The following is a 16,998-nucleotide window of genomic DNA, read 5'->3' as shown; positions in this document are numbered from 1 at the left end:
CCTGCCAGGTTGAGCAGAGGGATCACTGCAATGCCAGTCTGGCTTAGCAGGACAAGTCACCTTGTCCCCTTCACATAATGTATAACCAATGGACAAAGACTTTTCTGGAGGACAATTTACGGTACCCAAGTGAACCAACCAACTCTTTCTCCTCTGTCAATGTGAAACTAAGTGAATTTATGGGGCAATTTAATGGTCTGGCACATCAAATGGAGAGACATCTGGAACAGCAATCCTGATCTTATGGCCCATAAAGCTGTATCTGAACAGCTTTTCCTCAGGAGGGGTCACAGAGTGCCTAAATCAGCAGAGTGAACATATGGCCTCTTCAAATACTAGCCATCTAAGTGACTGCTTGGGACTTACTTGACAGTATGCCTGGCCTAACTTAAGATGCTCTTCTTTGCATGGCCAACAAACCTAAACCATAACCAGATTGGAAGAAAGACAATGGTTAGAGCAGGTCCTCAACTGTGATTTGTAACATAACTCAATTAACTGTCCTTCTAGGGGTATCTGCCATCCTCAGGGCCACAGATACTGAGTTTCTGGAGTGGGAAAAAAAATAGCAAACCCCCGAAAGTATGCGGAGCTCTTAGCTAAAATGTGAAGTCTATCACTGCAGACTATTTGACAACTATCATTTCCATTTCTGATACAGCTATTAATGCCACAAATTATTGTCATGCAGCTGTACTCTTAACTACAAAGCAAACTACAGTATGTGTGTGTGTCTGTAAATATATATATCAATATATATATATGGTATACAGTGCATACACACAACTTTTTTTATGATTTGGTTTTGGTTGTTGTTTTTGTTGTTGTTGGGTTTTTCTTTTTTCCACTCAGGAAGCAGCATACTAACTACTGGGGGGCAAATACCCTTTGCCAGTCAATTGAAATGTGCTTAAAAAAAAATCTCTTGCTAACAAGTTTCAGGCACTTAGCATTCCTTCCTCCACATGCAAACCCATTTAAGATCTTTATTGCAACACCTTCAACTTTGGGACTCAGTCACTTTATGCAGTGTTGTGTAAAACAAAGCAATTACAAGCCACCTGAACGATATTGAGTTTTGTCCCCTCTGGTTTCCAAAAGACAGAACAGTTTGTGCCATAACTGATGGGCACGTTAGCTGCTCAGTAGGTAATGAATTTTTCATATGTGGTCTAGATAGCTTAACTCATCTAAAATGCTAACGCTTGGAGCTCTGCATTCTCAGCTTCTTCATAAAAGTCCTAAGGAACATTGTTTATTCTGCCATAAAGTTGCTAACACTGAGGCAGGAAAGTCATCCCTTTCTGCTTGCTTACCACATTTGTACAAGTGGAGAAAATGAAGCTTCTTGTAACTCCCAATTTGCTTCCTTTTCATTAGCATTTCTTATCACCACTCTCAATGCACTGTTTGGACCAGTGGTGACAATGCAGGCACAGGCCTAAGAGCAGCTCAGGCAACTCTTGGTGACTCAGTGGAAAAGTGCCCACTGCCTTCAAAAGGCAAAAAACCCCTGCATGTCCTCTCCATTGTGCCAACTACCACCTTAGTGCACTCAGCCCCAAGGCCATCCCAATCACCACAGTCACGACAGTGCCAACCGAACAGCTTCTCTGGGAAGCTTGGACATGCCACCAGATAATGCTCTACAGGGAAATGCCAAGGCCATGGTACAACACTTGCTTTTTAAAGCATTTCAGAAGTCCTCATTTTAGTCACAACAGGCTGGACTGTGAATCTCCAGACATGGTGAGCAACCACACTCCTCGTGCTCACCCATTAACAATGGAAGTGACCAAGGGCCTTAAACACTCACCTACCCAAGGCCCAAACACAGAGAGAACTCCAAAGCAGCATGGTGTGCACCAAACTAGCTTTACCTAAACTGTCTTGTAACCTAAAAAACAAAACAAACAAACAACAAGCAAACAAACAAACAAATGCGAGTATGCATGCACTTAAACAAAAGGAGAGCAAACAGGACAAGTGACTAAATAGCAGAATCTTTCCAAGTAATGTTGTCTCTTCCACCTAAAGACCTGGATGATGCTGCAAAAAAAGTCAACCCCTGCCTTTGTGTGTAGCAGCCGGGGCCAGCATGGAGAAGGCGGTATGGTTTGTTCTATGCAGAAAGCATCAGAATCTCACCCACAGCTCCTCTGCCAACACTGCCTGTAAAACTAGAGTGGGAAGGACCAATTCCAGAGTTAGGGTTAACAGAGTAAAAAACACTCCAGAGCTGAATTCCTTGCAGGACCATCCAGCTTTGGGGAGGTGGTGAGCACCACCCAGGGAGAGCCAGTGGCTCATCCCTGCACTTAAGCAGCTTAGGGCTTGGGTCAGCAGAATGAGAGGGCCTAAAAGCATCATCCAGCTCCTGGGAAGGTACAGGACAATACATAACAGTAGCTAGTGGCACATCCACAAAATCTCCTTAAGTAACACCCCCCATAGGACAAATGAGGTTAGGGTTTGGATTTATACTTCTGTTGTATCAGTGTAAGCACTGAGACAAGGGAGTTTGGCCAACAGCTGAAAAAAATGTAGAAAATAGATCCACACTTTACCCATAAAGCTTGAGGTATTATGTATTGTTTTCCCACAATACTTATCAACATTATTCAGAAGAACAAAATAAAAAGTTTTGAATTACAGAAGCCTTAAACCCACTTGAGCATCAAAGGGACAAAACCAGTGTCTAGAAAATTAAAGAAGGGGTCTAGATTACCATTTTTAAATGTGAAAGTGGTCTACATCATGAGTTCAAAATGCATAAAATGTTATAAATGGGAGAGTACAATCTCTATACCACTTACATGAAAAGATACAAGAAGATGTGCAAATACAGAGACAGCACTTCCAAGTGCAAACAAGCAGCTCTATTACTTAGAAAGCTTAAAACATTTATGCTCTCTCTCTGAAGTCTCCATTAAAGGAAAAGACAAGCTTTTGTAATACAGCCTATTTGCAAACTTGTAGTTCTAGTTACTTTTCTATGAAATGTTTCAACTTCTAGTTCATATCTACCTTAAATGTCGGAAATGAGCATAAACATCTGTAAATGAAACATTCCTGAGGGACACAACAGTGTACAGAAAGGAACACACCCACATGTACGGGCTTTAAATATATTTACTGTAACCCTGCCTACCAGAGTAATAAAATCACAGCCCACAAGATGGCACTGGAAGCCAACGCAGCTGCGTGTTTAACAAAAATAATAAAATCCCAACTAAGCAGTAAAGTCTCCATACACAGCATCATTGACTGCAAGGGTCTGCACGGGGTTTAGGCAGCGTTTTTCTCTCTGTATCTCCCAGCTCACAACTGCTGACACCGGGAGGCTTACCATGGCTTAGCTGCTTGCATACACGGCAGGTATCTGACATGAATTTTATCTTGGACACTGGACACAAACTGGATGGGAAGCGGGTGAGAGCAAGGTAGTGAAGTAAGCTAACAATCTGTTTTCTGCCCATGAAGCCGAAGACTGCTGTGGATGGCTCTTCCAGTGAGGCACCCATACCTTCCTCTAGAAAAAAAACATTTTTATGAACCTTCAGAAGCAGCTACATTGCAGAAATCCTGCAGACCAGGCAGTAAACCACTTTGCTGGGAGGCAGGAGTCCTAGGGCTTAAAACACTCCTGCAACGGAGGGCAAAGTAGATGACGTTTAAAGTCAGCCCACCCGAATGCTCATGCTGGGGCACAGGGGCCGGCAAACAAATTGAGCCTGGGGCTGCAGCCGGGCTTCCCAAGCCACCCGCAGCCCTGGCACGCAGAAGAACGCGTAGGCTGAAGTCAGGGCCAGAACCGCACAAGGGGTTTTGAGGCTGGTGTGACTAAAAAGTTATTTTACTGCCTAGTTTCTTCTTGGGTAAGGTTTTCTGTACTCACCACAGTAAAGCACCTGTTATATTTGTGGTGGCATTATTTTATTCACCACTATTCTGAGAAGATAAGCACTTTTCGAGTGAAAATGGCTTAGAACTGTTCAGAAGTTTGAATGACTTATTACAGCCTGCACATTCTCTTATTGAAAAGCATGTAGAAAGCACTGCCTTTGTGAAAAGCCATCCAACAAAAATATAACGTGTGACGAACCCCACTATTAACAAGTACTCTTTACCATTTAACAGAACTAGTGAAGAAAAAAAAAATAAATAAATAAAAGGAAAACTTGTAATACTTATTTCATACAAATTTAAAGTCATGTCCAAAGCCACGTCCAGCATCACGCTGCCAGGCAGCATCACTCCCTGTCCCCCTGCAAGCAGGACTTGCAGCACGCACATGTTCCACCAAACACATTCCAGGTGATAATAAACTGTACCAGACCGAATGCAGTGCTGTGCCACAGCAGGGATCCCAAGCTCCGGACAGCAGCTCCTGCAGCGCCCCCTGAATTCTGCAGCCACACAGACAATAAAAGCAGGTGGTGAGGAGAGCGGTGGGCATAGTGTATGCTGGCCGGCATGCTGAAAAAACGCTTTGCTCTGGTAACCCCTGATCCTCCCCTGCTGCACACTGAACAGCTTTGCTTAATAACATCTTTATATTGTTCGGTACACACAACCCCCAGACCTTTCCAGCACCGCACTGCTCCCCTTGTGCGAAACCTGGAGAAACATAGACCAAACCAGCAAAGAGCAGGGAGCAGAATGGCACCGTATGACATGGTGTCAGCTGTGGCGTCACTGCGAGGGGTGACACACCAGGAGCCAGCCAGCACGGGACTAATGTACCTGTGTAGGGACAGAACACATGGAGCTGCAGCATCTAAAAGGGATCGATGGCAGAAAGGGCTTTGATGGGTTTCAAGAGTAAGAAGGCCCAGGATCAAAGTGCTTTGTGTCTTTCTCAGGGAAAAAAAACCCAACCAAACCAAACCACCAAAAAAAACTCCAAACCAAAACAACAACAACAACAAAAACACACACACAAACAAAAACAAAGAAACAAACAACCTAAAAAAATCTTACGCCACTGATTGGGTACAATACATGAAAGTTTTTTGTCTCAAAATCAGAAAGGACCAAAAAAACCCCCCCCCCCCCCCCCCCCCCCCAAAAAAAACAAATCTGAAAAATCAGTCTTTTGGGGACTAAACAGAATTTTTAAAAATTCATATGCAAGTACCAATTTAGGAAAATTTTAACTGCAGTTGAAATAAATTATTTAAAATATATTGTTTGATTTCACATGAGATATCTTAAAACAGCTTTTTCTCCTTTTTCACATTAAAGCACATTCTAAAATTAAAATAGTCTTACAAGTCAAGAATACAGTGGCCTTGTCTATTTTGATGCAATTTGGAAAATGTTTTCAGTGTGAGTCACCAGACAAAGCAGAACATTTCAAATTCTTTATCAAAAAAGTTAAATTATTAAATATTTTTTCTATATTTTGCCAATAAGAAAAAAAATCAATTACCAATTAGAACAACAGGTATGCCTATTATTCCAAGTAACAGTTACCAAACTAATTCTCATTTACAGGAGGAGTTGCTTTACTAATTAAAGTACAAATTTTACATTGGCGATCAGATTATGCAAAAAATACTCCTATTTTTTGAATGAGCTATTAAAAAAAGCTTATGTACTCATTTTAGAACTTTAAACATAAAATATAACTGCCAGCTAATTCTCATTTACAGTAGAAGCTGGTCTACTAATTAAGAATACACAAAAGCACTCCTAACTTATTTTTATTTTATGGCCTATAAAAAAAAGCTTATTTATTAATTTTAGAATTTTAAATGTAAATTATAACTGCCAGCTAGCTTAATATTTCTTTAAAATATTATATTTGTCACTGAGGTTTCTCTTTTCTCTCTATACTTGGATCATTAGGTGAAATTTATGGTACGCACTGGCTTACAGAGCATCCTGCCTGCACCATGTCAAGAAGGGAAAAGTTGTTGAAGGAGCAATTTGTGAGCAGAGCTGTACTGCCACAGTCTTCTCTGACCAGAGGACTAACAGGACATGTGAGGAACAGGTATACCCTTTTTTGTATTGCTAGAAGCTGAAGTGCAGCACTTATTCTAAAGTAGTATACATAAACATGTCTGAGGCTTGGTATATTTAGCTTCTACGTCTGTTTAATATCTTGAAATACATTAACAATTAATAGATTGCCTTCCTGAAATAGTTTGCTCTCAGAGACATTTTTTTAGAGCTTTTCATTTCTATGGTGACCAAAACCAGACTAGCTTCTCTAAGTGGGGACAGTTTGGTTATTTCTGTCCTGCTGCAGTCAGCTTTTTGTCTTCTAATTATAATAACAATTTTAAAAAATAATTAAAAAAAAAAAAACAGAAAAAAAAAAACAAACAGAACTGATTGTACAGAACACACCTTTAACTGAAACAGAGAGTATGTATTTTTGTGTTTCATTCATTGCAGGAAAATTAATTTCAATTAATTCCTTGAGTCCCTTCAATTAATTGCTCAAAGCTATTGCCAAAAGAAAGAAAGTTGCAGAAAGAAAATGCGTAATTTCTGCATCCAGACCAGCCGAGACGCCCCCAGTGCGTCTGCAGGCGGCAGCATGAGAGCAGCTATCAACCACAGTGGCTTTGCTGTCCCCAAGCCCCAGCGCAGGCACAGAGCTGGGTGATGAACAAGCGAGCAGAGCTTCTGTAAATCAGCAGAGCGCTTTTGACTCCTAAGAGTCAGACCTGCTGTGAAATGTTCCCAGGCTCAGCAGCACAAACCCAGACCCACAGCAAGCAGGTTGGTCTGGTCGGTGCCAGGAAAAAAAGATGGGCTGCTGCTGCTGCAACCCTGTGGGTATCTAGAAAGGTCAGTTCTTTCTTCAGGCACCTACTGAACACATAGCTCCAGCTCAGAACAGACTCCTTGCATCCTCTAGAAAAACCACCGTCTCTTGAGAGCAAGATTTCTCTTTTAATTAAAACAGTACTTTGGAGAAAAATCACTTCAGTGTAGATCCAAACGAGAACTTTAACTGTTAAAATGATCAGTACTGTAATGATAAAGCTTTAGGTACATGGCCCACAGAAAATACCTGCAACAACAATTTAGGCATCTGGAATCTCTCAGCGAATGTTTTGGATGAGTCAAGGCCCCCCAGAATTGACTCTAGAAATAACAGCATGGAAGCAATTGCTCCAATTTTCAAACTGCTCCTTTAGGTCTGTTGTCTTCTCTGAATCATTTCTGATAGTATGAAGTGATTACGCTAAAGTAACTGTATGCTTGGTGACATGACTACAGAAAAGCTCAAACAAAGCACAATCCTAGCTGAGCAAACTCTACTCACAAAACAACAAAACCTGGCCTCTCTTCCCTCCCCTCAAATCCTGAAAGACCAGAATGTGACAGAAGCGAGAACTATGTTGCTATGACTACTATAAATTAACATCAACACCTTCTTCTTAGCACTTTCCTTCTTAAAAATCTGGTTTTTAATCATATAAAACACTTTCAATATCAAAGTTTTCCATATGATGTTTTCTGCTAAAATAATTCAAATATTTCAATAATTCATTTAAGAGAACATGCATTGCTTTGTCCATGTTTAATCTTTATAACCTACCATGCCTTGTAGCAGGGACTTAAGATTTGTCCTCTTGCTGTCAGCAAGAGGAAGACACTCATCCTTCTGTCTTCATAAGCAGCTCATATGGATAAACTAGACAGCTTTATAATGAACCTCAGCACACAGCAACAGGTTCTAATTGCCCTGGTGAGCCTCCCCTGGGTCCCCCAAGGTGTACTCACCCCCACCTGACCCCGAGGGTTCACTGGCCGGAGAGATTCTCGCAAGCTCAGCCCTTGCCCTGGGTCCCTGCCTGAGGCCATGGCTGCTCTTGTGCTGTGCTGGCCTTGGAGCTGCCTTTTGGTGACAGAATTCTCTGGTCATCTGCAGTTGTGGCAGACCCTTGCTACTGTCACTGCACCAGCTTTGTCCTTCTTGTTTGGGCAGCTCAGTTGTAACTCAGAAAACATTATGCCCTGGGCACATGACAACTACAAAGATGCACAAGCATGAGAAGATGCCCAGAAGCAGGCGGGCTTGTTGTGACGCCTGGTAGAAAGATCAGCAGAGAAACACAATGCCAACCACACAGGCATCAACTGAATGGGGTGTCCTGTGAATTCAATTGCTTCACACTACGGTGCTTTGATGCCCAGCTCTCCCCACACATTCTGGGAGGACAGAGAAGAGACAAAACTTGGGCTGCAGAGGCAGAATTATCGTGTGGGACCAGCTCTCTATGCCTCCATAAAGGAGGAATTATAACAATTTTTCTTCTTGCTTTTTCGCCTATTTAGATTTGGGACCAGGTTGGATCAGGCATTGTTCTATAGTATGTTGTTTATTGTAATGAGACTTTACACCTTTCTCATTCACTATGTATCTCACTGTAGCAATAATAATGTCTGAAAAACTGATCTCTGCAAAAATGATTCTTCCCTGTAGGAAAGAGGACTGACAAAGTGAATTGATCATACTTCCTTCCCAAAATAGGGTTAAGGTTGTGCATGTTTTGAATCCTATTAGTAAATTACATTACACAAGCCCAACATCTCTATTTGCTGCAGTGAAATTGCAAATTAACCCCCTTTAAAAGTAGGTCAGCTCACATCACCTGAAAGATCAGTACTGTGTGATCAATCTTAATATCGTTATCAAGTAATCTGTAGAAAACTGTTGGGCAGACAATGCATTTTGACTCCATGCCCAGGGCTTATGCTTTGTGATTAATGATTGTGCTATTCCCCATTTGTCCCCTGATAAGTTACACCTGTCCACCACTTAAGCAGACTTCATCTGAAATTCATGGAAGCACTAGAAATCACCAAAAGGGAAAGAAGAACAAAAGAGGAAAAATGTTCTCAATATTTAAGGGAAAAGTTGCTGTAAGTTCACATTTCAGATTCACTCTTTGACAACCATACACTTTCAGAGTGCTTCTGATTTAATGCTTTTAATACGTTTTACATGTTAGACTATGAATGTATGCTTACTAATTAAGATTTTTCCCATTATCCAACCCACCAAAAGAACCAAATGTATTGTCTGCAGGTCAGACTGAATTAGGCTGCAGTCCTCCAAGTACCAGCTGATAAACCCATGTAATGTATGGGTTGTTTTAATGTATGGATAGTGGATATTTGTGCCATGCCATTTACTGAAACTATGTCTTTTTGCCCGATAATATTTTCTCAAAAGGTTATTGACTGAAGAATTGTTTTACTGCCATATGTGAACCATCTCTTCTGGCTGCTGCCAGTGCTGCAGTTCCTCTAGATGCAGGAGGCCAGCTGAAGGCTCCTGGCTTCTAGGTCTGCCCTTCCAGTGGGATTTATACATGTTATGGACTTCATTTTGGATTAAATGCATTGTTTCTGTTCAACTACAGGTCCACATCACCAGTTGTGCTGATGCAACTACTTGTGGGGTTGAACTGTGCTCAGGACAGCACCTTGGCTCAAAATGAGATCAAAACCTGAGGGGCTGCATGCTGCTGCACTGAGACAGAGACAAACTGCAGGCAGTACAAAGTGTCTTGAACTGAGATTGTCACAGGACACACTGTTACAGCTTCAACAGATGTGTTAGCACCTAACATGCAGAAGAAGAGTTCTGTAAATTCCAAATATAACTTACATAGTAACAAACACCTGTAGCTGTTTGCTTCATCTACTCCAGCATCTGTAAAACAGTAGCATTTGAACAGTGCAAGGACAGGAACAGGGAGGACTTTGTTCTCATGTTTAAAGTCTGAGGCATTATAATGTTATGCTCAGCTGCATTTTGCTTTCCTTGTTTTTCCTGACAGAATATTTTCTGTTAATTTTTTTCCAAACAGCCTGCTGGCAAAAGATGGTGCCACGTATTGGTATTTTATAACTGTGGCGAGCTCAGCCACATAGCAAGGAGAGCCTGCACCCACCCCACCTCCAAAAAGCCCTTTTAAAATAAGAACTCAGCTGTTCAGAACTGGAAAAATATTTTCTCCAAAATCTTACCAAGAAAAGTATTGGGTGGGTGCTTTCAAGGTAATTTTGATGTTTTTCTCAGATGAAACTTGGGAATATGCTCATAAGCTAGGGCAGAACGTTTCCTGCATGAGTCTATGGAAGACAAGCCACCCAGTGATTTAAAAAATATTTCAGTGTGTCAAAGAGGAAATAAATTTGAACAGCATTTCTTGGAGTTCTTTGCTCCTCTAGAAACTCCTCAGTACCCTCTTGCATTCTTTGATTTAATATTTAAAGAAATATTAATCGATCTCTCTGGGAGCCCTATAAAACTGAGTACATCTCTAGCTACAATAAAGCCAGGAGAAATAGTATAAAAACAAAACATTCACATGGCTGATATGTAACTCTTCAACAAATTCATAATTCTTTATACCTCCTAGTTACACATTTCCTGCAGCCAAGAGATGACTAAAATGATTTAACCGAATTTCACAACTTTGCAGATAATAACTGAGAACAGCAGACGAAATTGCAGGGAAAAAAAGGAAACCGCTTTCCTGCCCCCCCTCATCAGGGCATTTCAGTGGCTTGCTCACAGAATAAACCACCTTCCCAGTACAAAAAGTAGTATGAATCTTGTGATTTGGAATTAAGGAATGTGACAGAGGGGTGGTTGTTGTTTGGTTTTGTGTTGGTTTGTTTATGTGGGGGTTTGTTTTGAATCCACATAATACACCACAAAATGCGGGATTTTTTTATGGAATACAAGTGTCCCATGTAAAGTTCTCCTCACAACTTCAAATGGACCTTGCCTTTTATGTGCTAGAAAAGGTGGTATCTAAATGCATAGGTATCTTCCTCCGCCAGACAGCTGAACCTCAAGCTCTATTCACAAACATTTGATAAATTATATGTACAGAAATACAGTCCCCATCCCTTCCCCTGACATTTAAACATTCTTCTCATCAGAACCAAGCAAATTCCCTTGTAGAAGGGTGGGAAAGACATTGCACATTGTACTGGCACAAGCAAAAAGGAAATCCAAGAAGGGAAAAACACAGCCAAGGAGGCTCAGCTTCCCATCCTGCTCTTCTCAGGACTGAGGAAAAGGGCTGGGACTACATGAGGCCAGATGGAGGGAGAAGCTTCCATGGAGCAGCTGAGCAAATGTTCTGTTGCCTGAGCAGGAGGCTTCCTCATCTTAGCCCTCTCTACATGCCTTCCAGCCATGTGCTGAGCCCGGGATTTGAACCATCTGTGCTAGATCTCCACAGTAATAATATAATGTTTTAGTTGGCCATAAAGTTGGGAAGAAACAACAAAAGAGATAAAATGTAATGAAAGCCAAAGTAGTGACAAAACAAATTAAATGACTGGAGAAAATGCTTCATAAATATAATTGTTAACATCTCCATAAGCCAGTAATTTGACAGGCAAAATCAAGGATGACTCAGATATTTTCAAAAGTTTTTAAACGCCGAGTTGTTGTTCACAAATCTGACTTGATTTTAGTTTTTGAGATCTCCTTTTGTTTTGTTATGTTGGATAGACACTTCGTACAGCGATGGTTTTATTTAACACACAAACAGAAAAACAAAAGTACCAAGCCTTGCAGATCTCACAGAGAGCTAACAGTTTTAAAGGCAATAATATGATTTCCCATAATCCACTTCTATGACATGAGTGGCTACAAAAAAGAAATAGGGAGAAAAGAAATGAGGTCCCATTTAAGTTTCAGTTTAAACACTACGACTTAGTTACTGCCAAAATATTGTCAATATGCATCTGGAAACCCATTTGACAAACAGTGGCTACAGGACATGAGTGCCTGTAACATTCTGTGCAAACACAAGAAGGGTTAAAAATCTATTCCACTTTCTATCCCAAGGGGTTGTTATTATTTTTGTACGTATTACTAATGCTACCTGTCTTTCCTAGGCCAATAAATTTCCCATATATTACAATCACGTCAAACTGTGAGCAAACATGAATAATTTAGTGGTAAAATACTACAATATTAACCATTCAAAATAAAATGTGAGGTGGAAAGAAGAGACTCATCCATCACAGGAAGCACTGGAGAGGCAGGAGTCTTTGAAAGGAAGTGGTAGAGATGTTCTGCTTTTAGACAACAGAACCACAATAAAAAGGCAGCGTTTCAGGCACGCCACCCGCTCCTTGCGTCTGACCTCCCACATCCAACATCAGCCTATGTCTAATGTTAGAATAAATTTTTAGCTGTCCTAGAGTGATGTCATGCAACAATCCAACTGCTGTAAATATAGTGCTTGTTGTCATCAATGAAACAAAGTTTTTATACAGGACAAGAGCTTTTACTCCACCACAGGGGAAGGGCTTTAAACGAGGAGAAAATAATCTTGTATTCTTCAAATGCAACAGAGGTTTAAGTGCAAAGCTTAAGTGTCTTAAAAACAGAACCACAACTTATGTTTCTCTAGAAAAAGGGTTGGCAGAAAGGAGAATTGTTTTCACAGAACAGTATCAGCATGGAAACAGTACAATCCTAAAAAAAGATAATGGGGAAGCAGTGAAGAAAAAGCTCATAGCTAGTGAGGAAGCCATTTACCTGCCATGATCAGGTGTGGCAGGTAAAATATTCTTCTGGTGTCTTAAATTCTAGATTAAATCTGGTACTATACATTTGACTCCTGGCATATGCAGGTAGAAGTGGGTCCATTGACTTCGTTTTCTGTTGATCACAGCAAAATTATTTACTATTACAAAGAATACAGATGCTGCAAATGGAGAGGAAGAGAAGGGAAGGATTATGCTAAAAGGAACATACGAACCAATAAAGATTTTATTTTCATATCAATGTAAGGGCATATAAAAAAACATTAGAAAATAAGAGAAACTGAATCACAGTTTCTCTATATACATTCTGGTGTTTCTCCTATCAGAGTGGTCCTGATGTATTTCTCATCCTGCTCCACAGATTATTTTAATCAAAGCATTAATAGATCCCAGACTGTTAAAGCCGTAGTATCTATATGCAGCTTCTACCAAAGTACATCTCTTCACATATACTCCCATATGTTTTGTTCAGTCTGTTATTAAACTAATCAAACATGGCAGCTACTACTAATGGCTTGCTTTAATATTCTGCATCCATCACCACGTAGATAGGGTTTGTGTACGCTGCCACGGCTACATATGCTGAGCTCAGCTATGGGCACGTTCATACTGCCCTCCTATACAACTCGTGTTTATTCTCTGTTGCCACTGGTCAAAATCTCGTATTTATCATGGACAGGAGATGTAGATGCAGGCAGCGTTAGACTGACGCACTGACTTGCCAGATTCGGTGCAAAAATAATGGCAGAAATGTCACATATTCTAAATCCAAAAAGTGGATTTTGTAGCTTTCAAAAAATGCCCAATTACTGTCGTGTTTTCCCAGCTGTTCAAAAGATGTTATATTTTCCCTCTAACAGTGAAACAGCTCTTAGAGTGCTACAGAAAAGCTTGCTTGTAAGATTATTCTCATGTTTTCAAACACATGGCAATCCTCACATTCTACAAATTTCCCCCATTTCCAGTGTAATTTGATTTTGGTAGGTGATTAATATAACGCTGACTTCAGCTTAACCCTTTTGAGCACATCCATCATTCTGGTCAGGATCATAAATAACAGTGCCCTCTCAAAAACTAAATAACGTACTTGACTGAAATATTCATGTAATGTATATGTATATGTTTTCCACTCAAATAGCTTTACCTAATGACTCACGAAAGGCTTTAGTACATGAAAATGATGGGGTTAAAAATGATGCCATTCGATACACTTGTTCCCTTGCACCTCAGAACAGTATTAGCTAAACTCATTCATTTTACCTAAAGGGATCTCTATAACGTCTCATCTGCTAAAGAATTTCATTAAATTCTCCACTCCTAGCAGAAATAAGGTGCAATTTCAAACAGCCAGGGATTTTAGTTGCCTTTATCACTACTGAGATGTAGTAAATCCATATTTATTCAGTCTAACATAAATCAGATGATCTATATGTTAAAAGACCTCCAAGGATGTGACTAGCTGCTCATGGGGTAGGACTCATGAAGAACAAAATGACCTTCTCTCAGCATTACCATTTTTCACAGCATTTGTGAAATGCTGGGTACCAGAGAAACACCAATCAATATAACAATAGCTACAGTTACATAAATACAAAATAATTTCAAAACAAAAGTCCCAAATCATCACCAAATCTCAAGCCCTATAACATGGTTTGCTCTTTAACTGACATTGATTTCAGAAAACTGAAAAGGAGCTTTCATTGCACCAAGCAAATTAGGAAATACTTCTCCTGCTAAACTGAGAAAGCGGAGGTGGAAGTCTCTCTGCTGTGGTATGAACATCCATAGTTCTGGCATCACCTAAATTTTCAGAGGCTGATTCAAAAATGTATGCTGTAATGTTGTGGAAGGAAGGTTTAGGAGGTACTAGCTGATGGTTTCGAAGATACAGTGTTAAATATTATGCCTTCTATAGAAAACATAGGGGGCAGAAATAACATTTCTGCTCTCCAAAATTTTAAAATCATGATACATTGTGCATTCATCAGAAGTAAAACTTTACTTGATTGTGAAGATACTGCATCCTTCAGCTCATAAACCAGCAGGAAATAATGTGTTCTGGAAAAAATATTTGTTGAAAACCCTCCATTTTTCATAAAATGGGTTCAACATACATATAATACATGTTGGTCTTATGAGTACCACAAGCAAGATTACATATAACAGAGGTATTTTTAGAATCAATAAAGACAGTTCACACCCTACGGTCCCTTGTAGCATGCAATTACTCATCCAGTCTTTTATGCAGCTTATTCTCATGGTGCTTTGCATACACGACCTTGTGAGGCAGACTAGGGCTGAGGAGCTACTGATCAGAGGAGGGAAGAAAGGATTATAGTCCCTAGTTATAACTCCTGCAGGGTCAAGAGCTGTTCAAATATTCTCATATAATTTCCTCAGTGCCTGTTTTTTTTTGTTTTGGTGGGGTTTGTTTGGTTTTTTGTAGTTGTTTGTTTGGGGTTTATTTTTCCACACTTTCTTTCTGTAAATCAAACAAATGATTTTATTTCTGCTACCGGCCTGAAGTACACAGTTTTCACTATGCCCATACAATTGTTTTCATACTGAATATTTAAATGCAGCAACAGTATTCGCATAAGTTATTACAGCAAATCATGCCCTCATGAGGATGCACAACACTTTTTAGGACCTAGCAAACAAAATTCCAGTCAAGTAAAGTTTTGTGAAGAATGTAAATATCACCCTCAGAGCAAGTTGTAGTTTTATTCTAAGCAGTGCTCTCAGTAGTAGGATTTAACTGACTTCTGTATCTGTCAAAGTGTCTTCAAGGAAAGCATCCCCATCCTCAGCAGCTGAAGCAACCCTTTTCCATCCACCCATAGACAAACAGCTCATTGATTTGAAATGCAATGTGGCTACACAACTGAGCATTAATGGCCCCTGGAAAGCTTTTGAAGGAGCTACATATAAATGATGTTAAACAGAGATTAGCCATGGAAGCTTCTGTACTTTCCTGAGTAGCTGAGTACAGCTGACAAAAAGTAGGGTTTTTTTTTCCTGAAACAATAGAGGAAGGAAGTCTTTAGAAAAGCTAATTAGCTGAATATACAGAGACTGGAAAAATATTTATAATAACTAGGTGCAAGGAAATGAAAACAGCAAGAAAACTGCTATTCATTTGCACACAAGCTTGTGGTTTTTTGGAAATCTTTAATCTAGAGAGAAAAACCTGCTCTTGAAAACTAGTCTTCACCATGGCTTCTGGATGCTGGCTGGAGATCATCATTATGCATGATGCCCTAGCACCCAAAGCTCCAGCCAAAAGACATTCCCACTACAACTTAGTTTTCAGTTTTATGCAACATGTGTAATATATTATAATATAATTGCCTGTCTGAAACACTTCTGAAATACTATTTGACATAATTCTCCTGTTTTATTATCTGTCTAGGATCACTCTCTCTTTTCTCATACACATCATCTGGCATAATGAGTTTAAGAATCAAAATGTGACCTCAACATGGGTATATTATTCATCTGTGTAGAACAGAGATGTTGTCTGAGAATAAAAAAGACAGGCTAATACAGTCTGTATCTATAGTACAGGATCCTACATATCCCATGCCTTTCAATCAGAAAAATAACTTTCTCAGATGCTTTTCAGCTGTTGATACCCTGGCAAACATGTGAACAGGGCGTTTATTGCCTTCAGATCACATACTTTGTGAAGTGAACCTGTATCAAAGGCATGACACTGCGAATGCACACCTTTGACATGAGGATTAACCCTCAATACACATGGCATCTCAAGCCCAATGTACGAGTTCCTGATTCTACATCAGGGAATAAGGACTGCGCAAAGCTCTTCCACTCACCACTATTTTATCTCTTGTTGCTGAAAGCACAAAGTTTTCAGACTCACATTTATCTCACCCAGCCCCATGCACCAAGTCTTACCCAGCTTACAAGTCATAGTTTGGTTTACTGTAAACCAGGAAAGACAGGATTTTACAGGGCATGACTCAGATCTTCCTATTCATTGCACAGGGCTTTGTAAAAGGTGTCTAAGTTAGATTTCCTCAACTGGGTATGTAAAGTTAGCTGGAGTAAATCCAGGCCTCAGTCTTGAGATAACAGGAGAGGAAGAGACTTGCACCATACCAGCTCATTCCTGTTATGAAATCCCTGGGTCACAGAAGTGATCTGCCAAAGGTCACAGAGCCACCAGAGATGCCCTTTTGCACGAGCACATTTGCCTGCATCCCCCTGCCCAACTTATCATTGAATCTCCTCTCCTGCTCTTCTTACATGTAACCTGTTATTGCCTTTGACTAGTTTCTACTTTATTCTATGAGGTGTCTTTTTTAATTCCTCGTGGTTTCTGTATCTAACTGGATTCAGGTGAAGAGTAAAAGCTCCCCAAAAAGACCAGGATCTTACAGTGTAAATCAGGACAACCTTTGTATACTTCTGTCTTCCAAG

The 16,998-nt window shown here is 40.1% G+C and overlaps 1 long non-coding RNA gene across 1 annotated transcript in view; it reads right to left on the bottom strand.

The window, feature by feature from the left end:
- Positions 1 to 4: 4 nt before the first annotated feature.
- LOC135579673 (uncharacterized) overlaps positions 5 to 16,998 on the bottom strand; it is a 257,122-nt gene continuing 240,128 nt past the window's right edge. Inside the window, exon 4 of the long non-coding RNA XR_010473280.1 lies at positions 5 to 1,897. This is a non-coding gene — a long non-coding RNA (uncharacterized LOC135579673). The remainder of the gene's footprint in view (positions 1,898 to 16,998) is intronic.

Source organism: Columba livia, chromosome 5, assembly GCF_036013475.1.
Source record: "Columba livia isolate bColLiv1 breed racing homer chromosome 5, bColLiv1.pat.W.v2, whole genome shotgun sequence".
Lineage (NCBI taxonomy): Eukaryota > Metazoa > Chordata > Aves > Columbiformes > Columbidae > Columba > Columba livia.
This window is presented reverse-complemented; position numbering and strand designations above follow the sequence as displayed.